This window comes from Podarcis gaigeae (assembly GCF_964106915.1).
Source record: "Podarcis gaigeae genome assembly, chromosome: 3".
NCBI lineage: Eukaryota > Metazoa > Chordata > Lepidosauria > Squamata > Lacertidae > Podarcis > Podarcis gaigeae.
The window spans coordinates 105,791,051-105,816,554 of record NC_139680.1 but is presented as its reverse complement, the minus strand read 5'-3'; the positions used below and the strand labels follow the sequence as shown (position 1 = coordinate 105,816,554).

Genomic DNA, 25,504 nt, shown 5'->3' with positions numbered 1-25,504 from the left:
TCAACACCAGGGGCCTCATTCCATTAGCACTTTCCGCTGAAAGGCAACGAAAACAATTTGTCTCCTTACCCTGCAATCCTCTCTTAGACTGCAAAGCAAATTGAGAGGATGATTACTCTCTTTCACTTAACTACGGGGTTGCGGCTAACCTCAACAGCACATGTCAGCAAAAGCGTGGCCAACCAGGGCTTATGCAAACTATCGTTTTTACAGGATAGTGCTTCACTTGCGCTCTTAACATAGTTAGTAATGCGTTGACGGTTTAACGTTTGCCTTGTGCGATTCTTGCTTTCGCAAGAGTATTTGGTGCCACGGAGGGATGACTGTAAAAGTCGCAAACCACTCTTAATCAATATTGCCCCCCTAGTATATGAAGAAGAAGAGTTTGGATTTGATATCCCGCTTTATCACTACCCAAAGGAGTCTCAAAGCGGCTAACATTCTCCTTTCCCTTCCTCCCCCACAACAAACACTCTGTGAGGTAAGTGGGGCTGAGTGTGACTAGCCCAAGGTCACCCAGCAGCTGCATGTGGAGGAGCAGAGATGTGAACCCGGTTCACCAGATTACGAGTCTACCGCTCTTAACCACTACACCACACTGGTTCTCGCCATGTGCCATATGGCTCTCACTATGGGCCATAGCGGCTCCCTGGGCATAGATCTGCCAATGCAGATGACTGGCAGTGCTATTCAGCCATTTGGGTCTGGAGTGCCCAAACCCAAGCCCAGGATCCCCCATCCCACTTCTTAACAGGTGGTCAAATCTGAGAGCGCTGAGCCGTTTGGTGCTACGCATAAAATTCCCACTAAAGTGGAGTGAATGGCAGGTGCTTCCCCTGAGTGTTTGATCCATATATGCAGCACAGAAGAAGTCTTCCATGATTCCAAATTCATCAGGGGATGTGCAAGCTTCCACATGTGCCCTTGCTGAGTAGAGGGGATTATTTCTCCTCATTCAGGGAGCGTGAAATCTGGTGCACAATTATCCATGCCTGGTTTAAAGTCACTAGGACCACTGCACATGTCATGTAACCTAGTGCAGGGGAAATCTCACAACAATTTTCAAGTGCAAAGTGCTTCGTGATCTTCATTGGCCTTGTGCTTGTTAACTGCCCAAAGAGTTAAAAATGAAAAAAATAATCAGTGCCCCCACTGATACAGTGAAAATGAGGCGGAAGACTAGTTCTAACACGATGCATCAGCTTCAGTGGTGCAAACAATAGTGAATCTGAAGCTACTTCATTTTGGTAGGAAGGACAAGTAAATTGGCCCTGATCCTCTTGCCAATGTAATGCTGGTTCTAGACCTATTGCACTACTGCAAATCTACACCTAGTGCAATACATTTTGTAGCTGGTTTGTTACTTTTGCCTACGAATCCTGTGCTGGCTCCAAATCGTTTACATCACTGCAATTTTTCACCTAATAAACATAATTATATAGTTGGTTTCTGGTTCTTGCAATGGGGATTTATTATATCTGTATCACACCGGTCTTCTAAGGAACAATATTTAGTCTCTTCTTTATCTACACAACATTCCTAGGTGAGGTAGGCTAGACTAAGAGATAGTAACTGGTCCAGGATCACCAAATGACCTTTATGGCTGAACACAGATTTGAATTTAAGTCCTCCTGCTCTAAGTCCAGCACTCTATCAGCTATACCACTTTGGCTCGCCATTCAGTACTGGCACGGGTTACTTGTTTTCTGAGGTACAAAAAGCACTTCTACTTCAGTTGGAGGCATCGCAACCTTGCAAAGAAGAGGAAGGAACTTGTTATACATAGCTGCTCACAACAGGAGGCTGGAAAAAACTGATTCAAGATGATAAAGAGTCAAGGACCAATCAGAACAAAGGTTATGTCTGATCAATCAGGGGCAATGCAAGTAAGGTGGCAGTTAAACCTATCTCCTAAATAACCCATTTAGTCCTAAAGATGCTCATCATCATAAAATGCTTTTACCTGGTGCAGGTAAGCATTCTGCCTCAAGAAGGAGCCAACATGACCCTTAAGGGAGGATACAAACAATTACCTTTTATATATTTCCCAGCATAAGTGATATTTAATCGAGTTTAGATTATGATTTTAACATACAAAACGAAATTATAACCCTCTTCCAGAATCCTAATTTGGCAACTTTCAGAAAAAAGTGTTTTGAAAACACACACGTCCAGCTATTTTACAGATAACACACTACAGTCATTTAGGGGAATGTTTTTCCATTCCAGGTGTTAAAACGCAATTTTTACAGTCACCTGCTCTACCTGAACCTTGCATATAATTTTCCAAGCTCTTATTTCACCCAGTAAATGTCAATGTCACCTTTCTCTTTGCTGCCCTGTGCAGTCAGGTAAGTCAGAATGCCAAATAGGAATTGATAATGTTTTTATCACAACATACTGAATATGCCATGAGGGGAATTGTTTTTTTGGTTTTGGTTTTTAAGTCTGAAAACAGAAGACTATGAATAATTGATTGTTCATGCGTAATTCACAGAATACATTTGATGAATGGTTATTGCTACCCAAAAAGGAATTGTATACTCACTGGAGAGGAATCACCCATCTGTTCCAACTACATTTCAACCTCTGTGATACATGCTTAAGACTTCCTAATAATAATGCTGAATGTTATTGAACTGCACAAATAAGGTGGATAGTTTGGTGAGAGCTAATCTGGTAATATCACTGTTTGCATTTGATCAAACATAACTCTTAAGTGGAAAGCTACATCTTACACTGCAATTGTGTAGCAAAGCACTGATTGGCCCTTTCTCTGTTCAAAGTAGTCTTGAGAAGGTGTTTTTCACTGGAGAAGGCAGAGGTGGGGGAAGGGAAGTTTTAATATTCCTGTGCTACCTCTTTTGCTGTTAAATTCTGGCCAGCTGTTTTATCTCCCAGGAGGTTTGAAAATCTGTTTACAAAGGTATAGAACACTAGAATTGTGGGCATCTAAACTACAGTTGGCTTACTCTTAGGGCTAGGTAGTGAAATGTGTGTGCTTCTTTCTCCTAGCTTTAAAGTGTGCAAGATTCCAGAATGATTGTGAGCTGCTTCCTTTCAGCCAACTTTTCTTACTTGAGCTGGCCAATTCTGAAAGAGTGGTTCTAAAAATAAAAAATAAACCACCCCTGCCTTCATTTCATGACGTGATACATGGAAATGAGATCAAGCTGCATTAAAGGGCTAAGAAATTATCTCCTCCCTGGGAGCACAGCCCTTAGCTATTGGCTTGCAATCCCCAAAGAGAAATACCTGGCAGAGAAATGGAGACAGTAAATCACAATGAGATTTAATTCTCTGCTCCAGGGCCTGTTTGATGGAGCTCCATACGCTCTTATATACTTAGGAGTATGCCAGCTCTCTGGAGTGGGCTGTGTTATCTGAAGAATGAAAACATCACTCGTAGCAGGAATTATGAGATCCTTCTGAGAGCCCTACCCAATTGTGCATTGCTCTTTCAAATTGGATGCCCTGCCCTCTACTGTTCGCCCTTCCCCACTCTCAAAGAACAGTGGTGCCAAAATATATGAAAAATTGGCATGCCCACCAACAAACATTAGACGTAACACATCAGCTGGAATTTAATAGTCAGTCTAATGACTTCTATGAAAAATTTATTGCATGTCATGTTATCTAGTAGCAGCATTGACAAGAAACTAGTAAGGGAATTTTGATTACTGTCACTAATGCAAAAATGCAGGTTGGCTGTGCAACAAATGCCACAGCCTTATCACTAAGAGTAACATGGAGGCAGGCTTTTTCATTGGTGGCACCAGTGTTGTGGTCCATGAGAAGCCCATCAGTACTGGCATTCTGCCGGCTCTTGAAGACACATCTTGAGCTTGGAACTTTCAGATCTAATGTTCTAATTGTTCTTTTAACTGTTTTAATTGTTATGCTTTACAATGAGCTTGTGTATTGTATACTTTAATTATGAATGTTTTTAATGTTTTGGTGAAATTTTCTTATTGTATCATGTATGGCTATTTTATAATTGATTTCCTACTTATAAACTGCTTAGAAACCATTTTTGGCATGCAAGTAGTAAATACTACTACTGCTGCTACTACACTCAAACCCCAACAGGAATCATTTTGTTCAGGATTCCTCTCAGCCAGCCAGCCAATAATTCCTTCTTCTGGGTTACTACATACTGTTAGGAGTTCAAGTAAGTGAAATCAATATCCTCTATCTATTTTCCATTTTTCTTTTCCAGCTGACATTCAACCTTCATTGGTTCCTGATAGAAAGTGAGCATGCCAATCCTCATTGGCCTTTTCGTGTGTGGGTTTTGCCACCTTTTGGTGGCTTTAAAAATATTTTTGGTACTTCTGCAAACCATGCCAGTTCCCCCCTCTTGCTTCTGTTGTGGCCTACTCCTCCTGCCCCAGGGGCACTGAATTCCCTATCAAAAGAGTTATGCCCCTGCAAGAATGAGAGAGTGCCACCACCACTTGTGATGCTGTGGCTAGTCTACAGAGCAGGGAGTTGTGTCCTATTGTGCTGAGGTCTTTGGGAATAGGGAAACAAAGAGGCTGAGTGTTTAACACAGACAACAGCCAGAGATTATTGATGTACCAGCTCACAGTTCCCAAGAGCAAAAATGGACTGCCCATGTTTTTCTTTGAGGTTCCTCACATCTCCAGATCCAATTCACAAGTTGTGATGAATCGGCAAGTATTTCTCCCCTGTGGAAATTTGCCTACTGGGTTGCTATAGGGTAGCGACTGATGGTGAGCTAGAGATCCCATTTCAAATCCCAGGTCCGCCATGAATCCACTACTAGGTCAATACATTTTGTCACCTGAGACAAACCACAAAACGGCGTCCCACTCCTCCAGGGAAGAAGGGGTGAGTGAAGATCCACATTGGGAACAAGGAGGAGAATTGAATCAACCTTACCTGACAGTTGAAGTGGCAGCCAAAGGCCATTGCAGGGGGAGAAAGGGCCTGCTCTGAATCATGCTAGGTGAGTGCAGAGCCCAAGAAACCCCAGAGGGCAGCCCCTGTCATTTCTTCCCTAGGGATGGGAGGAGACCAGCAGTGACTCCTAATGCCCAGAGGGGGCTACTGTGGATCCTGCCTCCTGAGGCAGTCGCCTCACCTTGCCTCATGGGTGGGCCAGCCCTGTACTAGGTGGCTTTTGGGTGGAATTAGACTTTACAAGAAATGCAAAGTTTGTGTTGTGATATTTCTTCTTCTCCTCTCTTCCCTCCCCTCCCCCACATAATAGCAAACACAGATTGTGTGGGCCAAGAGGAATGGAGCTGAAAGCGGGCGACTAAGAAGCAAAAAGGAGAAGTCAGCATTCTCAGGGAGCTCCAAGGTTTTCAGAAGTATGAAAAGTAAGCTTTTGAAGAATACATTAAATAGCGCCCCCCCAAAAAAAACCTGCCCCAAAATGACTTGGCATGAAAGGGATTTTCTTTCTTTTTTTAAAGGGGGAAACAAATGGAAAACTGGGGGCGGAATAGAATCCACATCTGCATTATAATTAAAAGCACTATTAGACCACTTTTGGTGTCTTCCTCCAGACAATCCTGGGAATTGTTGTGTGTTAAGGGACCTGAGAGTTGTTGGGAGACCCCTCTATTCCCCTCACAGAGCTACAATTCCCAGAGTGGTTTAAAAATCAGCCCCTCTTCCCAGGGAACTCTGGGAACTGTAGCTCTGTGAGGGGAATGTTGGTTATCCAAACAATTCTCAGTACCCTTAAACTAAGATAATTTGTTCTCAAAACTGTGGTGGCAAATTAGCAGTGTGTGTGTGTGTGTGTGTGTGTGTGTGCGCACACACATGCAGGTGTGATGATACTTGCATGTCCTCCGTAGAAAACAGACGTGCTTATTTCCTTATGCAAACGGTTTAGAGGCAATGTCACATTTGAAGCATAATTATGGGTTGATGGGCTTTGTTCACACAGTATGGTGCACGTTCCCCTTGGTAAGACAGCAAAAGAGGACACTGCTCCAATTGGCACCTATTATGGCTTGTTTACAAAACAAAGATTTAGAAGTTGTCATTTGAGGATTAGCAACCCCTGCCCGCACAGACAAGGAATCCATGGGCATTTCAGCAACAACCCATTGTGGTCTCCGCTCACTTGCAGTTTCTGCAACTCCAAACTGACAATGAACGCATGAAGCATGCTGCTTTACCGGGGGTTGTTTATTTTCTTTAAACTAACATCAAAACCCTGAATCATCACTGGAAGGCAGACACACAGCAGAGATGTTGTTGCCTTGGCATTACAGGCCGTGTCGATTGTGTGTGCTGCAATTCTCTGGGTGGGCCCTCGACCTGTCCATAGCAGACAATGGTGGTCAGTTTCTCAGGGCATGGGGAGGAACTGGCAGTCTCTCAGCTGCAGGAAACATGGCATAGCGCATGCGGGAAGCAGTCCAGATCTGCTCCAAGACAATGGCCAGCCACGTTTTCCTGCTACAGGTATGCTGGACACCTACTGGCCAGCATGGATGGCTCTGCTGACTGGTTTTCTATCCTAAGCCCTAATAAGGTGGAACCTCCATACCTGCCAGAACATACGGTGCCAGATGTTGGGCAGATGGGCATGATTTGTGGCAAAATGAATCAAATCAGCACCTTTGCTGGTCTTGAAAGACCTACATTGGCTCCCAGTACGTTTCCAAGAACAATTCAAAGTGTTGGTGCTGACCTTTAAAGCCCTAAATGGCCTCGGTCCAGTATACCTGAGGGAGCGTCTCCACCCCCATCGTTCTGCCAAGACGCTGAGGTCCAGCGCTGAAGGCCTTCTGGCAGTTCCCTCACTGCGAGAAGCCAAGTTATAGGGAACCAGGCAGAGGGCCTTCTCGGTAGTGGCGCCCGCCCTGTAGAACGCACCTCCCACCAGATGTGAAAGAGAAGAACAACTACCAGACTTTTAGAAGACATCTGAAGGCAGCCCTCTTTAGGGAAGCTTTTAATGTTTGATGCGTTACTGTATTTTAATATTTTGTTGGAAGCAGCCCAGAGTGGCTGGGGAAGCCTAGCCAGATGGGTGGAGTATAAATAATAAATTATTATTATTATTTTATTGTTATTAATCTGGACCATGGTTTGGAGGTTCCCCCGAGCTGGTACAGCTGATTTTGCAGCTCACAGCACAGGAATGGTACATTTAAAAGCTGTCTTTGTGTTCTGATTAACTGCATGTACTGGCATGGCTGCATATGTACCAGATGCTTTGCTTTAACAAATAACCAACCACCACATTGGGCCTTGCTGTTACTGAATGCAAGAAATTGATATTTATGATGCAACAAAGCACCGTGTACACGGACAGAAAAGCTGTTTGTTAGGATGAAGGTTGAAGCTGCCTGAAGCAAGTGAGGAAGAACAGCACAAGAATAAAAGAGAAAACACAGAAGGAACAAAAGGAGAGAAATGTCAGTTTCCTATAACTGATACTGTACTAGTTATATCTTTTCATTTCCCAGTTTGAGGGGGCAGCAACTGGCTGGGGGGCACCTTGCCTATCCTGAAATTAACCCCTGACTGGGTGGGGTGAGGAGAACCAGCTTTGGGGACATTTTGAGAGGACAAACCATGATAAGAGGGGAAAGGTCAAACACCCTGTGCATACCCATTATTCCTGTGCTGCTGACTGCAGCTGTTTTTAATTTAAAAACTGTATTTCCAGGGAAAATTACATAGAACTCTATTCAACATATAGTTTGGCCTTCTCAGGTGAATCTGATCCTGACTGTACCACTTCAGATAGTAGCTGGCAGTTCATGTGACAAGCAAAAATAATATTTTTTTAAAAAATCCCTGCACACAAAAAGCTAGCACATGGTGAAGAGTTCTCTCAGATGTGCTAGCTTTCTGTGAACAGGGAGTTTTTTGTACAAAGTTGCACTGAAGCTCACGAGTGATGCAGCCCACACACAGATTTGCCTCTTCAGTGAGAGCTAGGTATCAGTGAAAGGGGAAGGAAAACAAGTAAGAAAGTGAAGTTAATATTTAGTGATAAATGGCCGCTGCAAAGTGTATCTCTATGGGCAGATTCATGCATGAGTCAGAAGGTATTTATGTGAAGAACGGCAAGGCCTGGCACTGTATATGAAGGCTAGTGGAGGGAATAGCCAAAACAGTTTTCTGCTGGGTTTTGTTTGCATTTTAAAGCAAACCTGTCCCCTGCCTTTCCCATTTCTTCTCATTTAGCTGCTTTGCAACCTTGACTCCCAAGGCTCAGACAGGTTTTGCCATGCAAGCATTGTCTCTGTAACCTTTCGCAGGATGTGGTGTCCAGAGAACCCCAAGCTAAATATAGTTGCCAGTAGTTGAGAGGGGCAAATCTGTCAATTTTGGTTTCTCTCTGTTCCTCAATGATTCCAGTATTTATTTCAGTCCTCTACATTTCCACATCATTTTGTGAATATTTTTTAAGTCCTCTTGAAAAACCACCTGCAATTTAGTGCAAATCCTCCCCAAATATACACTTTTGCATGCTATTTTGCCTAATATGCACATTTTGTGAAAAGCAATGTCCTCTAATATAATGCATTCTTGCATGCTATTTTCTCAAATATATGTACTTTTGTGGACTCTCTGTATGCATTTTTGAGCACATTACTTGGCTAGAGAGAACAGTACTGCAAGATTTGGAGAAATGTGTTTCAGAGGATGTCTGTATTTCAGTTTGTGATTTGTTTTGGAAAGCATAAATTGGATAGGATGGTCCTTAAATGCAACCTGAACTGCAGTTCTTCCCCCGTGAGTGGGAGAGCTTAAAACCCATTCCTGTCTTTGCTCCCCTGCAGTTACTACATCTGAATTAAAGGTCATACACATTATAAATCTGGCAGAACTTCAGAACATTAGATTTCTTGACTTCAAACATTTTTCAGATTTCACATCTGTACTTTGAAGGAAATGGGTCTTTCCCCCCCTTTTCTTTTCTTTTTTTTAAAAGGTTATATATGAAATCAAGTGAATATATTTTAATGTCACACAGGATGTGGTGGTGTAATTGTGGACTGTGCCACTTTAGAATTCAGGCAGCCCACTGGGGAAGAAAGTATGTTCAAATTTATAAGGAGTGGGAAGAGAAAGATGTAGTGTTTGCAATAAGAGCAGCGGCAATGCACGATAAATTCCTTAAAGCTTTACAAAAACAAGAAGATTAAGGTGCATGCTTTATTCTGAAGTAGATATGTAAGTTAACTCAAAATAGGGAAGCTTCTTAAAGCATGCTATCCACTACTAACAAAACTCGAATTAGTGCTAAAGTGCCCATGATGAAGATTGATTCAAAACTGACTTTTTACTAGCTGTAAAAACTTGCAGGTGTTGTTCCCCATAAGATAAAAGTGAGAAGAAAGCATATGTCAGCCACATTTCAGATCTGCCGGTGCTTTAAACATTTCCCATGGAATCATCAGCACTAAGTATAGTAAGTTCAACGGTGCATCCCCCCCCCCTCGCCCAGACGGTAGTAGGGAGAAGCTGCACCTGTTGAATGTCTACCTAACAAGCTGTTATAGCAACTTAAAGCATTTCAGAGCAGTCTTTTAGTAGGAACTTGGATGGCGGGTGAAAACCAAACAGGTCCACCTTCTTTCCATCACCATACCATTAAAAGGTACACTGGTTTGTTTGTTTGCCAGCGCCCGCCTCCAAGCCTGAAAAACCTACGGTTGTCTGGAAGAGAGCAGCAGCAAACCACCTCAAACACTCTTAAAATGCTGCGTTTTTCTCCACCCCTAAACAACCTTCCCTTAAGTGTCTCTCTAAGAGGGTCAAACCACGGTAGCGGCATTTCATCCTGTGAATGTTTAACGCATCACTATCAATCTTGTGCAGCTCTATGAAAAATGAAGCTGAAATCTTTCAGAAGGAGGATGGTGAACAGCATTCTTTTTTTTTTTTCCTTTTTAAAGAAGATCGCTTTTTGAAAAATGGTTCTTTGTTCCTGAATAAGTAATAAAGTGAAGCTAAGTGAGTCAGGGCTTGGGGTGCTGGTCGGAGAAAGGCTGTAGAGCGGCACACTAGTAAAATACTCTGCTTAGGGTTGACTAAGTGCTGTGCTGTTTCTTTGAATAATTAACACCACTAACGAATTCTGCCAACTCCGTTTAGAGGTAAGTTGCTCAGGGCAATCTTTACATTGTGGCATGCATAATTTTTGCGCGGTTTCTACAAAGTGCACCGTACACACCCCACAGACAGGCAGTCAAACGTTCTAAAATCAGAGAGCCCACAATTTTAGGAGCCTACGTTGCTCCATATTAGTCAGACTATTTATCCTTCTAGGGCAGTATTGTTTGCTTTGACTGGCAGCATCTCTCTGAGATCTCCAAGCGGATGTCTTTCCCATCACCTGCTGCCTTCACTGTAGATGCCAAGGATTGGACCTGGAGGCTTCTGTACAAGCAAACCACATCCACTACCACCGAGCCTACAGTCCTAGCCTCACAGCCTTGCTAAGCAACGTTTCTCTGTATGCCACCATTTCTGCCCAATATTTTCTCTCTCTCTCTCTCTCTCTCTCTCTCTCTCTCTCACACACACACACACACACACACATTGTGCAGAGATTCTTTTATTCTTCTCCAAGCATCTAAGTGAATTTCCAGACTGTTGCTATTTTCCAGGTAAAAGTCAACCACAAGCCAGCAAATTAAGGTTGCATAGTTGAAGTGGATTTGGTGCTGTTGGACACAGCAAATCCCCACCAATACCTACCCTGCTTTTTGCAGTAAGGTGAGGTTGCAAACAAATCAAAATGAGCACTCAACGAACAGTCAACATGCTTCCTGACAACCTTGTGGAAACAAACCAGGATGAATGCTCAAGAAGCTGCTGGTCTGGAAGTGCCAAGAGTTCTGTATACCTCAACACAACTGCTTAATATATTTCTTTTTTATGGTAAGAGGTATAAGAATATTACAATGAAATAAAAAGCTTGCTTCTAGCATTTTTAAACCAATACGGGCATCGTCTCCCTGTGAAACAATGGTACTGTGAAAAGGAACTGTGGATTTTTAAAACCAAAGGACCACAATGTTCATTATTGTTCTTTGCACATGGAAACAAGCTGGAGTGTTTCTACTTACTCAAAGTATGTGGCTCTCCCAAGACTGCTGATATTTCTTCTCCCTTGTATGTGTGTGTGGATAGTACCATAAGGAGTAGCACTCAGAGAGCTGGGTCTGCTATTAGTATATTTCATTGCAAGCTGGCTTGGGGGGCTCTTTTTAGGACCGAAAAGCAGGTTATAAATACATTTACCAAAAAAAGTCGATGAGGATAAACAACAGTAATTTTCTCTACTCATTTGGCTGTCAGTGCCTGTTTTTTTGTTCATTGACTTGTGTCTGGACCGAAGTTTCTCAAAAAAATCAATAATATATTACAGACACAAATAATTGCTTCAACTTAATTTTAAAAAAAAGTATATATATATATATATATGCAGGTTTTGGTGTCCTCGGGTGTCTTCCCGTGTAAAAGTTGGGGTGTCTAGGCGACGTTTCGACGAGGTCTCACTCGTCATCTTCAGGCTGGTGCTTTCGGCTTCTTGTTACTGGAACAGAGCGGGATCTCAATGTTTGAGTTCCTATAAATACTGTAGAGGGGGTGTGGTGTCTAGCCTCCAATGTTCTGGGCAGAGAGGAAGTTCCCAGGCTAGTGTGCCTTTTCTAGCCTGGGAACTTCCTCTCTGCCCAGAACATTGGAGGCTAGACACCACACCCCCTCTACAGTATTTATAGGAACTCAAACATTGAGATCCCGCTCTGTTCCAGTAACAAGAAGCCGAAAGCACCAGCCTGAAGATGACGAGTGAGACCTCGTCGAAACGTCGCCTAGACACCCCAACTTTTACACGGGAAGACACCCGAGGACACCAAAACCTGCATTCCTGTACCCGTGAAAATCTACGAAAGCATATATATATATATATATATATATATATATATATATATATATGTATGTATATGTATATATATGGGTGGGGGTGGGGAAGAAACAAGATTCTGGGCAATTCTTGTTTTTTCCCCACTTGAGATTCTCCGAGGAGCAAATTCTGAGGAGGTAAAACATGCTTTTGCAGACACCAGAACATTTGTCTGGAGACTGGTGATGTGCCTTAGTGAATTATAATTCAAAATAGAACAACAAGCAGAGCCTCTAATTATAATCATAGTAGAAAGAAAGAGGGGGAGTTGGGGAGAGGGAAGAGCAGAATGCTCCTGGCGTTTTCTTGTTAGGCCTAATGGTCAGGAGAGAGGGAATGACTCAGGCCATCAGTAATGGCGCAATGGGATCTCTGCGTCTCCTCCTTGCACTTTCCGGGGCCATTGAGGCAGACAGGTGTCAACCGCCTTCAGCACCAGCAGCTGATAGGAAATGTAGGAAAAGTGGATAGGCTTAATCAATCTACAAATGCCTACACTGCAAAACTGCCCTGGCAATTGGCAGTAATTGGCTGCCACAGAGCAGGGAAAGCTGTGAGGCTCATAGCTGGCAGGAGCTAGCGGGTCTTTCTCTGGCTTAAGTGAGTGTGAAGACAGCCTAAAACCTTTCAAAATAAAGGGGATTTTAAAAAAATAAACTCAGTGGATGATTATGGAAAGAACGAAACTCAATGGGCTCATACAAAGGCTAAAGGTGCAATCCTATGCCCACTTACCTGGAGTAAGCTCCACTGAACTCAATGGCACCTACACCGGAGTAGACATGCATTCCTAATGAGCTAGGCAGTCCCAAGCAACTGAAAGGGTTGGGAAAAAATATTTCGGATCTCAAGCCTTGGGGTCCTAACCTGTGGTATTGCCAATACAGATTAAAATCAAGTGGTTTTTCTAGGAGTTGTCATTGCTGTTGTTCTGTAAAGATGTCTGAGGGCAGGACAGGCTACAGAGGGAGACACTTCAGGCCCCAGACCCAAAAGAGAGGAGGAGGAAGGGACAGACGCTGCAACAGCTTCGCAGCAGCTGCCCAGTCCCACTGTAGTAAGCTCCCATCCTCCTTTTACTCCAAGGTCATGCTGAACAGAAAGCTGAACAGAAAGCTCAGAAAGCCCAACTGCCCCCCCCCCCGGACTTGGACTTGGAAGGCATTTGGAGGAAAAGATTTAGGCGGAGAGGCCAAGCGCTAGTCTTGGCAACATCGCCACTGAGCTCAGCCATGCCTACGTTCTCTCTACTTGTATACAGTTGTACCTTGGAATGTTTTGGCTTCCGAGTGCCGCAAATCCGGAAGTGAGTGTTCCGGTTTGCGTACTTTCTTTGGAAGCCGAATGTCCGATGGGGCTTCCGATTGAGTGCAGGAAGCTTCTGCAGCCAATCGGAAGCTGTGCCTTGGTTATCAAACATTTTGGAAGTCAAACGGACTCCCGGAACAGATTCCGTTCGGCTTCCAAGGTACGACTGTACTATTTTACTGACTAAACTGCTGACTTTACTTTCAGTCTCTGAGTCTCCTTTCTGATCTGCCAATGGCCCAGCCCTGACACAAGCCTACCTTCTGGTCTAATTTGAACAGAAGGAGGGGACTCTGTGATCATATGCATGCTCACTTAATGCCACTCCTTATGTCCCTTCCCACCATCAGAAACACCCCCGACACAGCCCCTTGCCAACCTAAATGTTCCCTTGACTACTCCTCTAGATCTTGCACCTGTGATTTAATTTTTCCATTGGAAGAAGAAGAAGAAGAAGAAGAAGAAGAAGAAGAAGAAGAAGAAGAATAGTAGTAGTAGTAGTAGTAGTAGTAGTAGTAGTAGTAGTTTGGATTTGATATACCGCCTTTCACTCCCCTTCAGGAGTCTTAAAGCAGCTAACAATCTCCTTTCCCTTCCTCCCCCACGTCAAACACTCTGTGAGGTGAGTGGGGCTGAGAGACTTCAGAGAAGTGTGACTGGCCCAAGGTCACCCAGCAGCTGCATGTGGAGGAGCGGAGATGCGAACCCGGTTCCCCAGATTACGAGACTACCGCTCTTAACCACTACACCACACTGGCTCTCTGGAAGGAGCGTGAGGTATTTGAAACGGAGCTGGATGGCGAGGTGGAGGGAACCACTTATCTGGAAAATAACAGTTTGGGAAATGGATGTGTTCTAGGGCTGAGACAGATGCACACATCCCTTTGAAGGTGGAAGATGTTTAGCTGAGTCAAAAAACCAAACCAAACACCACAGAGCTAAATGGTTTAGCTTTGAGTTATTTGAAATACCGTTTAAACCCATACTTCATGTTTTCAGAAAAGCCTTGAAAACCCACTTGTTCTCAGTGGCACACTCGTAAGTGATATTTCATCTCATTACTGAGCTCCTTTGGCTGGCAAGACTTGTTAAAACTGTGCTCTATTTCTGGCCTAGATATGCATTTACTATTGCTAAAAATGTAGTTATAGTGGAAATTTGGTGTTTATTTCATCTCACTGCTGTTTAAAGTTGCGTTTTTATTTCTGTGCAAGCCACCTTGAGTAAGTTACACTCGTAAAGGAGGATGCTGGGCACCAAAAGAATAGAGGGGAAAAAAGAGGAATGTTCTCACAAAATGTTTTCTACCTGGTCAAATGGCTATTTTTAGCATGTAAATCAAAACTGGTGAATGTTCACCAGAGCCTGAATACAGGAATAGGGAAGCTGTGGTTAACCAAGATGGCTAAAGGTTAAGGGTCCAGGTAGTTGTAATAATTAGAGTGACGGACTAGGACCTGGGAGACCTGGTCCCTACTCAGCCATGAGGCTCACTGGGTGACCTTTGGGCAGGTCTTTCAGCCTAGCCTACCTCACAGGGTTGTTGAGAGGATAAAATGAAGGTGAGGCAGAACTATGTAAACAACCTTGTGCCTCTTGGAGGAAAGTTGGGATTAAAATGCAATAACAAAAAAATAAAGGATGATGGGAGTTGCAGTCCAACAGCCTTAATATGTTTCCCTGCCTCTTCCACTGCAGCTTTCGAGACCAGCTCTCTTGCTCTTTGCAGAATCAAGCCTCCAGCTGATGATCACTGACACTCTTGTGTTGTCATGCTTTGACTTTAAAGGCCTGTCATTTCTGAATGCCATAATCAACTGTGACAATTTATTTTCCACAGCTCGTTGGTTCAAAGGGTCTTTCTGGGACATTTAGTTTATTGCACTGCCATAATTGAAAATTATCTGGCACCTGCAATTTTTGGAAACCAGGACGTAAAGAGTGTGAAGTGTTTAATATTTAATTTGACAACAGGAGAGGTTTTTATTCAGCAGCTAATAGCCACATCTTGCCACCTTCAGCCAATGTTAGGTTTCATCCCCAGCAGCAACTAGTTTCTCTGAAAGAGACACCACTTTGCTGGATGATTACAGCTGGCAAATCTCGGCCAAATGAGAAGCAGCTGGGGAGACAAGGAGTCTGTAATTAGCAGGCCAAGTTTTCTTTTTGCCCTATAGCCCAGCGAAAGAAAGCAATGATGAAAAATTAAAGGGGAATGTTTATGTGTAAATAAAATTAGCCTGGGAAACCGAAAGCTCAAATGGGCCAAAATGCAGAGTTTGGAATGGAAGTTGGAGCAAGCTTGTTTTCTCCTGCTCCAGAGGGTAGGATGTGAGCCAGTGGCTTCAAGTTGAAGGAAATGAGATTCCAACTAAAGATAAAGGTAAAGGTACCCCTGCCCATACGGGCCAGTCGTGTCCGACTCTAGGGTTGCATGCTCATCTCACTTAAGAGGCCGGGGGCCAGCGCTGTCCAGAGACACTTCCGGGTCACAGGGCCAGTGTGACGAAGCTGCTCTGGCGAACCAGCACCAGAGCAGTACACGGAAACGCTGTTTACCTTCCCGCTAGAAAGTGGTACCTATTTATCTACTTGCACTTAGGGGTGCTTTCGAACTGCTAGGTGGGCAGGAGCTGGGACCGAAAGATGGGAGCTCACCCCGCCGCAGGAATTCGAACCGCCGACCATACGATCGGCAAGTCCTAGGCACTGAGGTTTTACCCACAGCGCCACCAGGGTCCCATTAGATTCTAACTAGCTATATGGAAAAGCTTTCTGACAGTAAGAGCTGTTCAACGGTGGGATAGCCTCCCTCGGGAGGTTGTGGACTTCTTTTGAGGTTTTTAGTCAGAGGTTGGATGGCCACCTGCCATGGATGCTATACTTGAGATTCCTGAATTGCAGGGGGTGGACTGGATGACCCTCAGGGTCCCTACCAATTCTACAATTATATGATTCTATGACGCTTACCTTCAAATGTCCCTGGGTGCACCAGGCATGCTTGTTCCTCCCTGCAACCTTCCCACATTGAGCAGGACATATTGATGGGTGCTTCTATCTGTGCATAGCTTAAAGTGTTTAGAGCATGGGTAGGCAAACTAAGGCCCGGGGGCTGGATCTGGCCCAATCGCCTTCTAAATCCGGCCCACAGATGGTCTGGGAATCGGCGTGTTTTTACATGAGTAGAGTGTCCTTTTATTTAAAATGCATCTCTGGATTATTTGTGGGGCATGGGAATTCCCCTCTCTTCAAAATATAGTCTGGCCCCCCACAAGGTCTGAAGGACAGCGGACTGGCCCCCTGCTGAAAAAGTTTGCTAACCCCTGGCTTAGAGGCACTTGCATGACTGGGAATGCTGGTAATCCTCCTTCAGAGTTTCAGACTGAGGAAGGATTGGAAAGGGCAGGGGGAGGGCAGGGCCAGTACCAACACCAAAACACACATTTCCACCCCAAAACCTTTCAAATGCACAAAAAGGACTTCGAGCAATGGGGTTTAAGCAGCATGGGATTGCAGTTTGGGGATTCGTCTATTCTATGCACATCGAAGACATACAATTGCTTTTGGGAAAACCACTTTGCTCCCGTGTGGAGCTACCGATGCACTTTGCCGCTGTTTCCACCATGAGTTGCGCTTATAAAAAATAATGGCTGCAACCTTTCCAGCAAAAACAAGCTAACCCTGTTTTGTGCACCTGTCACAGTTGTCATGGCGACAGCCCTCCAACACGGGCAACCATTCTATTATTGAAATGGGTGTCATTCCCGTGATGGGTTCTTTTATGAAAGGGTGCCCAGAGATGAGAGGGACTTGTACACATGTGTTTGTGTGGGAGGTTTACAAATTATTTATCAAAGTTTCCCAAGTTAAATCACACGGCAGAAGCCTTCGTGTAAAAATAGCAATCCTGTCCAGGGATGGCTGAAAAGGGGCTGTTTAGGATTGTAGCAGCCTGCCTGAGCTGCACTCAAAACATGACTTAAGTCAGGCTCTTTGCCTGCTCAGTGCAATGTCCGCATCTTTTCCAAGTGGTCATTTATGCACCAACAAAAAAGAGGACAAGAGAGAAATCACTTTGTGTAAAATTTGCATAGGCTAATTTATGTGCATAGGTACAAATTTAGAAATAATTACTGTATTTAGACAGAAATGCAATGGCAGTATTTGCATGAAGCGGTAAGCCAAACTATGGCTTAGCACAAAAGTGCTCCTTCTCAGTCCTTATAACTCACTGGAGCACAGAGAGGTGAGCTTCTCTCTGAAAGGCAGCCCATTCACGTGGTCCTGGAAAGCTAAAGTTTACTGTGATGTGCAAACAGGGTCGGTGACTCCAGCCGACAAAAGACAGGAAGAAGGAAGTGTTGAAGTATTAAATGGGCTAGTGAGAAACTTTGGCCTTCATCATGGAAGAGATGCTTCTTTGAAACATGTTTATATGGTGTTTGCCATTTTTTTGGGGGGGGAAATGTATAAATATTACTGTGGGGAAAAGAGTTTAAAATTTCAGAAGATAACATCTTCTTAAACGATATACTTAATATATGAGGCTTGACAAGTGGTCAGCATAAATAGATTCTCTGTGCCCTTATAACTATAAAAATATTGGCATTAATAAATATGGCCCCCCTCTCATCAATGGATAGATGACAATGACAACTCTTGCAACCCATGAAAGGATCACTTTCAGACAAAGATGATGCTTGGATGAATTTAATGATATTTGGAATGTATTTATTGGAGCCATAGTGACCCATGAACCAACGTATATTTGAGGGAAAACACAAGTTTATCCATTTACATATATTCTACATATTTCTGTAACCTTAATTATATTTTATTATTATTTTGCTATTGCTGGTTTCCTCTGCCTTTAAAAATGTTTTTATGTATCCTTTTTCTTTTTCTCTTCCCCTATTCTTTCTTTTTCTGTTTTTACTTTAACTCACTGTAATACTCTCGATAAAATATAAATAAATATTGTGGAAGAGATGAGAGGTTTAGGCATCAAGATGTGATAAACCCACCCCTGCTGAGGCCTGATTAGCCGGGCCTTTGAGAGCAAAGGTAACAATACAGGGAGGAAAGAGAGGCCCAGAAAAATCTATAACTGCCCACATGATGTGAGCGGTTGTAAAGCAAAAAGGGCAGATTCCTCCTACTCTTCAAATTGTACATATATCTAAAGGGGGAATTTGAATCTGCATTAAATAAAGGCATTAAATAAAGTGTGAACAGGTCCACAGTGGTGGTGTGTTCAGAAAAACATCAGTTGCAGAAATAATGCCCTGGAGGTTAAATTTAGCTCTGAACTTTAACATATCATTGCTAACAGAGAATGATAGGAATAGGATTGAGAACCAAAGCAGCAATTATGTATATAAGGCAGCCTCTACTGTCCGTTTCCACGGCGACTCTTTAAACAGAGCTAAACAAAATAATGTTAATGTGGAAAACCGCTTGAGTGCTTTGTGACATGTTTCTGTTTGGATGAGCAGAATACTGAAAGGGGACGGATCCTTTCAGACTCACTCATCTTAGCTCTAGGCCACAGCACCATAAAACTAACACCAATTACCTAGTCTGAAGGAAATAAGTGATATTTAAAGCACAGGGAACAAATCCCACAGAGAGCTATTTCATCCTCAAGGTTTAAAAATATCACCTAAGGGGTGATAGATGTTAAAAATGACACCTTTTATTATGTTGGAGGCCAAATCCCATTAAGGATGCCTTCACAAATCCCCTTACTTGGTTCCCCTCCCCCCTTTTTTACAAATCCCACCAGGCTTAACTACAGAATCTTATATTGCAGCTTTGATAAACTGATAATAAGTCCAAGTAAATCTCTAAAGACTTAGTTCAGGTACCAAGGAAGAGAGAAATGATGTGTTCTGTGCCGCCTCAAAGTGGGGCCTTTCTAAAGGAGCAGACACACAGTTTGAGGTAATTCCCACCTCTGTAATATCAAACTTACTAGATGTTTAAAAGAAAATGTTGGACCACCTTTTGGGGAAATCAATTTGCTTGTAAACTGTTACCGAGCAGAATTTAGTTATCAACACCTACGTCATGTTTCCTAAAAAGTTGTGCAAATCTGATCACTTAGCCATGTTCAACTAGAGTATTATTTACACTGTTGTTTTGTGCTTGCAACCACATTTAAGCTTTGTAAGATTTTCACACGTAAAGGCAAATCTATTTCTATTTAGGGTTCTTCTCATGCTTGTGGCCATGATCATTTGTAAGGTTAAGTGTGAAGAAATAGGATCTTGTGTGCTAGACGATTTTTCTCTCTCCTTCTTGTCCCTGATGCTCTTTTCTGCATACCTCTGTCTTGTCTCAGCCCCATGTGTCACAAAAAGAAAGTAGCAAAAAATTTCAAATTCCCATGTCTGAAGCAAGATAGGCTCAGGTATGGACTGTTGGTTACTAGGCAGACTAGAACAGCTGAGTTTCATCAGATGACAAGGAAGTGCCTAACTTGTGGTAAGCAGAGGGTAAAGATTTATATACGAGAAACGATCACAGCTGGTTCCTCATTTACACAGAAAACCCTCCTTTAACTTAACGTATTTGTTAGCGGGAGTGAATTGGCTTATGCTTATATTCAGATTATTTAACAGTTACACAACTATAATTTAAAAGAAACTTCACATATGCAATTGGGGGGGGGGATCTAACACATTCCTCTCATCCCCACCATGTCAATGTTTTCATCTTCTCCCAGCTTCAGAGGTGAATTACTTGCTGGGAGAAGATAGCAGCAACTGATGTTTGCATGAAGAGTGATGCCATCAAAGAGGAAATATGGGATTGAAGAACATAAATAAAGTCTCTGTTTAACATGGTGCAGTTCCCCGGGCTATTAGTCTCTGCAGGCACATGGGTTTCAACTTGTTGCCGCAAGAACGGCAAGCTCATTAAAAGAATATTGACATCCTTCCTCATTAACAAATGCTTTTCCAGCACCGTAATCTGTTATGTGTCCTCCACATGCTCACATACGCGAGCAGACAGACAGACAGACTGTGGCCATTTACCAAGAGAACAGATGGCATTTTGTGGAACTGTTTGGATCATTGAGTGCCTTAAGCTACAGAAAACCAATGCTTTTGTGAGGATCCTTCCATTCCTCGCTTCGGCCCTCCTTTTGCCTGTATATGGCTGGATCAACACTTCATGAAACAATACACAAGCCCTTGCCTACCTGATGCCCTCCAGATGTTGCTGGGCTGGGGTTGATGGGAGTTGTAGTTTGGCAACACCTGGAGGATGGAGGTGCAACAACGCGAACTGAAACACAGTTATCCTTTGAAATCCACACTTCTCCGCATTTTGCAACACAGTTCTCCAACCAAAGCATTTGTGCAAAGAAGTTTGCATTAGGGGGAGGTGCACAAAAATGCATGTATTAGTATAAAAATATTAGGGAAATGTGTTGTCAAAAGTGTGCATGATGGGCAAAACTGAATAGAAGGATGTGTATGTTTGGAGAGATGTTCATGAACAGTTTTTAGTGGATTTTTTTTTTTAAAAAGAATAGGGGAGAATGGGGTAAAGCATTGTCTTCATGCCATTCACCCTGTTCTCTTAGAATGGGAATGGCAATGGCACTCACCTGAGATGTGCTGGACCTGAGAAGCGGTGAGTTCCTGCTGAAATAAATCCTTGGCTGTTGTTATTTAAATTATTCATATACTGTTAGTAAAAAGAGGCATGGCAGAAAAGAAGGGAGTCATAATTCAGTGATGGAACACATGGTTGGTGCTTCTTATGTTCTTAGGTTGATGGGCTACAAAGACAGAACCTTTTCAGTTGTGGCCCCACGTGTGTGGAATTACCTCCCTCTTAGACCTCCTCTGCTTGGCTCTGCCTCTGCAGCCTTTAACTGGACCCTAAGAACTTCTTTTTAAAAATCTGCTAAACTTTTTATTATTATTTTTTCTAGCCCCCTGCTTTTTATGATTTTATTTGCTGCTATTTTTATCACTTTCTTTTAAATGTTTTTACTGTAAGAGTTGAAATATAATAATTGGATAAACCACTTTAATTGAAATTATGGGGCTTCGTAGCAGCTTCACCATGATTATATTGTGTCCATAATTATTGCAGATCCTCTATCTTTGGACTCTTCCATTGGCTGCTTCTGTTTTGCAGCCATTGCAGAGCTTCTATTATGCTGTGCATAAGACCCAAATAAAGTAGAGAGGAAACTGATTAATTAGATCAAGGAAACAATAAAAACAATTATGTACAAAATCACTCTAAAATTCACCAAGTGGAATTAATCCCCAGAGAGAGGCAACTTTCTTCAATTGCTCTCAGTTCAAGTTAAATGAGGTTCTGTGGTTAAATGCACACGTGTGCAATTTTTTTTTTGGTTTTGTTTGGAGACAAAAAGTTTCTCTCCCCCTCCCCTTTAATCTCTCCTCCCCATATATGTATCAAGGAAACAAAGAAAAGTTAAGTTTTAGGTGGAAAACAGACCAATGATGCAGAGAGGTGAAGCAGCAAAACAAAAACATAGGAAATAAAGTATTATTCAGTGGTCACTCTTCAGTTTTTGCCAAAATCAGGAGACACATGTCTACACCCATCTCACATCTTGTAGAATAAGGACAGGGCAATCTATGGCCTGCCAGATATTGCTGGACTACAACAACCATCAGTCCCAGCCAGCATGGCCCAATCGTAAGGGATGATGGGAGCTGTAGTTCAGTGACATCTGCAGGGCACCAAGGATCTACTCCAAGCTAGGCTGGTCAGATGACAAAGAAAGGAGGAAGTTTCTACCATTTAATAGTATCAGCACAGCTTCTTATATTTGCAACTAAGAGAATTCCCTATTCTACACAGCTATTAAAGGTAAAGGAGACCTTTGTTATGCAGGTTTTAGGAGCAATGGGTAGAATAATGGAATTGGAGAAAGTTTTGAAGACCACCAAGTCCATCTTCAGTAGAGGAAATCCAGAGTTACAGCATTCCTAACAGATGGCTGTCCAAGTTTATGTTCAAATACTTCCCTTGATGGAAAACTCCCCACCCCTCCACTTAAAAGACTCATGAGGGCACCTACCTAGTTTCTCCTATTAGATTTATAGTGAAGAGCAGATTGAGAGAGATTTCTCCCTATGAGATGCAGCCTCTCAACCTTCTCCCAATTATAACTATGTCTTATTAAGTTGAATGAACTGCCACAGACATTTACAACTAGCTTCCACTCTTCCCACACTTCACATCCAGGGTCGAGAACTTGTTGCCATTGGCTTATTTTCATGAAGCTCTTGGTCTGGTTTCAAAACTCCACCCACTTTGGACTCCATCTCTGTTCACTTTTGGCTCTGCCCCTGCCTACCGCCAACATATAGGCAGCTACCAACAAATTACTCTCAAGGGAATCTGTACTTAAACAGAAAAAAGGATTTCCTTAGTCCCATTAATTAAATGAATTCAAGCTATTAATTTATTGATTAAGCCAGGCATAGGCAAACTCGACCCTCCAGATGCTTTGAGACTACAATTCTCATCATCCCTGACCACTGGTCCTGTTAGCTAGGGATGATGGGAGTTGTAGTCCCAAAACATCTGGAGGGCCAAGTTTGCCTCTGCCTGGATTAAGCTATAGAGCAAATTGTGGTTTGCAAGCCTCCTTAGTAGGGAGAGTCTAAACTATAGTTTCTCAGTTCAGTCACCACGGGAAACTGGTTTAATGAACCAGGAAGTATCCTCTGAAACTGGGTACAAGAGACAGGGAAAGAGTGAGGGAAGTGCTTGTCTTGAAAAGTATTTCATACTAACAACAACAATTTTATTATTTACATGCCACTCATCTGACTGGGTTGCCCTTGTCACTCTGGGCAGCTGCCAAAGAAATATTAAAAACAGAATAAAACATCAAACATTAAAAACTTCTCTATACAGGGCTGCTTTCAGATGTCTTCTAAAAGTCAGATAGTTGCTTATTTCCTTGACATCTGATGGGAAGGTGTTCCACAGGGTGGGTGCCACTACCAAGAAGGCCCTCTGCCTGGTTCTCTGTAACTTCTTTTCTCACAGTGAGGTTATTAATGCTTTCTTTCTTCTATTGATTTTTGCAGGGGGTGGGGCATCCTTGAGGCGAAGGGCAGGGTGTGTGCTAGCACCTAGCACCTCAGCGATACACAGGTTTTTTATGTTTTACAGCTAAAAGTTCAGCATAAAAAGTCTGATTTCTAGGACTTGAATATTTGTATACCTGAAGCATATGAATCACTCTGCAAAAAATAGTCAGACAAACTGCAAAAAAGGAGTAAAATTAAATAGTATCACTGAAAATCTCCATAAAAATGCAAGCAAGCAGGTACAAGGGCTTCATTCCCATGACTTTTCATTTGTCACAAGCTTTAGATTCTGAAGGTATTGGACCCCACAGGACCTCACTAACGAAAGGAAGAGGTCCTACGTCATGTAACCACTTAGCCTAGAACTTCTCTATGAAGAATAAACAGACCAATTGAAGTGCAATCTTGTTAAGCACCTCTAATTCTCTGAGACAGTGTCAGCCATATGATGAACAAGTAGCAAAGGCCACCCAGATAATAACACCGAATAGCAGCCCCTGTTATTCTTCCGGCAGGCATTATCAACTGAGGAGGACAAATCGCACCAGTGCTGTGCTCAGGTAAAAAGACAGGTAGACAGGGCTTTAAATACCAGTTCCGTCTGAATGTGCAGAGTGATCACCTTTTCCAATCCTGTATACAAGGGGTAGGGAACATCTGGCCTGCGGGCATTAGCAGGCCCAGCACTGGTCATTCAGGTGGCCTGAAGTGGTGGGGGAATTTTAAGACCCTGCTGAATACCAATAGTGGATCTATTATTTGGGTGTGAATGCTTATGCAACCAAAACAGCACTGCCCTCACACAAGAGGGGCTTATCAGAAGAATCTGAAGAACCTCAAGGTTGCAGACGTACTAAAATAGATACATGCAAGGGTGACTCCCCATCCCCAACTGCAAGTGGACTGGACGTGCTCAGAGCACATGGACTGCTAGCTAATCATTGTGAGGGAAATAGTGAAGATTTGGGTGAAGGAGGGGTGGAATGGAGTAACGTGGAAGAGGAGTTGCTTGGTCGACTGAAGCCCCGAACAGAAATTCTTCCTCCACACTGCAACATTTTGTTGCAGGCCCTTCTGGATTTCCCCCAAAGGGAAGGTTAGATACATAGTGGTAGATGAATAAGAAATTAGTGCCAAAGTTTGTGGGCTTTTTTTAAGGGCTAGATGCCCACCAACCCGCAGACTACAGGCAGCCTTGCAGGAGAGTGCTGATATTGGGTCCCAGTCACCATAAGTAGAAGCCCATAAGTAGAGAGCCAGTGTGGTGTAGTGGTTAAGAGTGGTAGACTTGTAATCTGGTGAACCGGGTTCGCGTCTCCGCTCCTCCACATGCAGCTGCTGGGTGACCTTGGGCCAGTCACACTTCTGTGAAGTCTCTCAGCCCCACTCACCTCACAGAGTGTTTGTTGTGGGGGAGGAAGGGAAAGGAGGTTGTTAGCCGCTTTGAGACTCCTGAAGGGGAGTGAAAGGCGGGATATCAAATCCAAATCCAAGCCTACATTAGGATGTACTTCAGTACCCTAGAGAGGTTCCCTTAGGAGATGAATGCAATGTGTAGTCTCTGATTGCATCCCCGCATTCTGGTACAAAGCTATAGCTTCATGGAGGAGTCTGGCTGGGAGAAAAGCATATTGGAGTGGGGGGGTGGCAAGAGCAGGCTGTTAGGAAGTACATCTCAGGTATGGGAAGGTTTAGTACCTGCTGTTCACATTCCCCCCCTTGCTCCCAGAATCAGATTCTGGAACCTGCACTTTCTAATGTTTGAGGCGGACAGAGGTGAACCTGCTGCCATTATGTCTAATGGATCCCCTTTCTCCCCACACATTCTCCCTACCATTAAGATCTTCACCAGAAAGCCTTCTCATGATTATATCTCTATGGCAATGCCCCCCTCCCCTTTGCAATTTTGGCTTAGCTGCCTTTGGTGCCAGCAACATACAACTCTGATAATTTTTTAACCTTTCTGAAAGCTCTTCCCCACAGAGATCAAGCTGTCGCCCCTTGGAGCTCTACAGGGTTCTATCCCATACACAGAGTGATTTGGAGCTGAAAGAGAGCCCTTAAGGAACTCATGTATTCAAATCATTGCTCTAAGAAAGATTCTTATGACACATAATTTGAAAGGAACAATCAGAAAAAAACTACCATTGAAGCCACTCAGTGCCATGCTGTG

At 43.2% G+C, this 25,504-nt stretch overlaps 1 protein-coding gene and 1 long non-coding RNA gene across 15 annotated transcripts in view; one reads left to right on the top strand and one right to left on the bottom strand.

Moving 5' to 3' along the window:
* SLC8A1 (solute carrier family 8 member A1) overlaps positions 1-25,504 on the bottom strand; it is a 301,989-nt gene that overhangs the window by 65,270 nt on the left and 211,215 nt on the right. The gene's annotated exons all lie outside the window — the stretch shown is intronic.
* On the top strand, positions 4,451-15,158 carry LOC310842239. Its single transcript, XR_014563028.1, has 3 exons — positions 4,451-4,972; positions 5,237-5,348; positions 14,930-15,158. It is a non-coding gene; the product is annotated as an uncharacterized lncRNA (long non-coding RNA).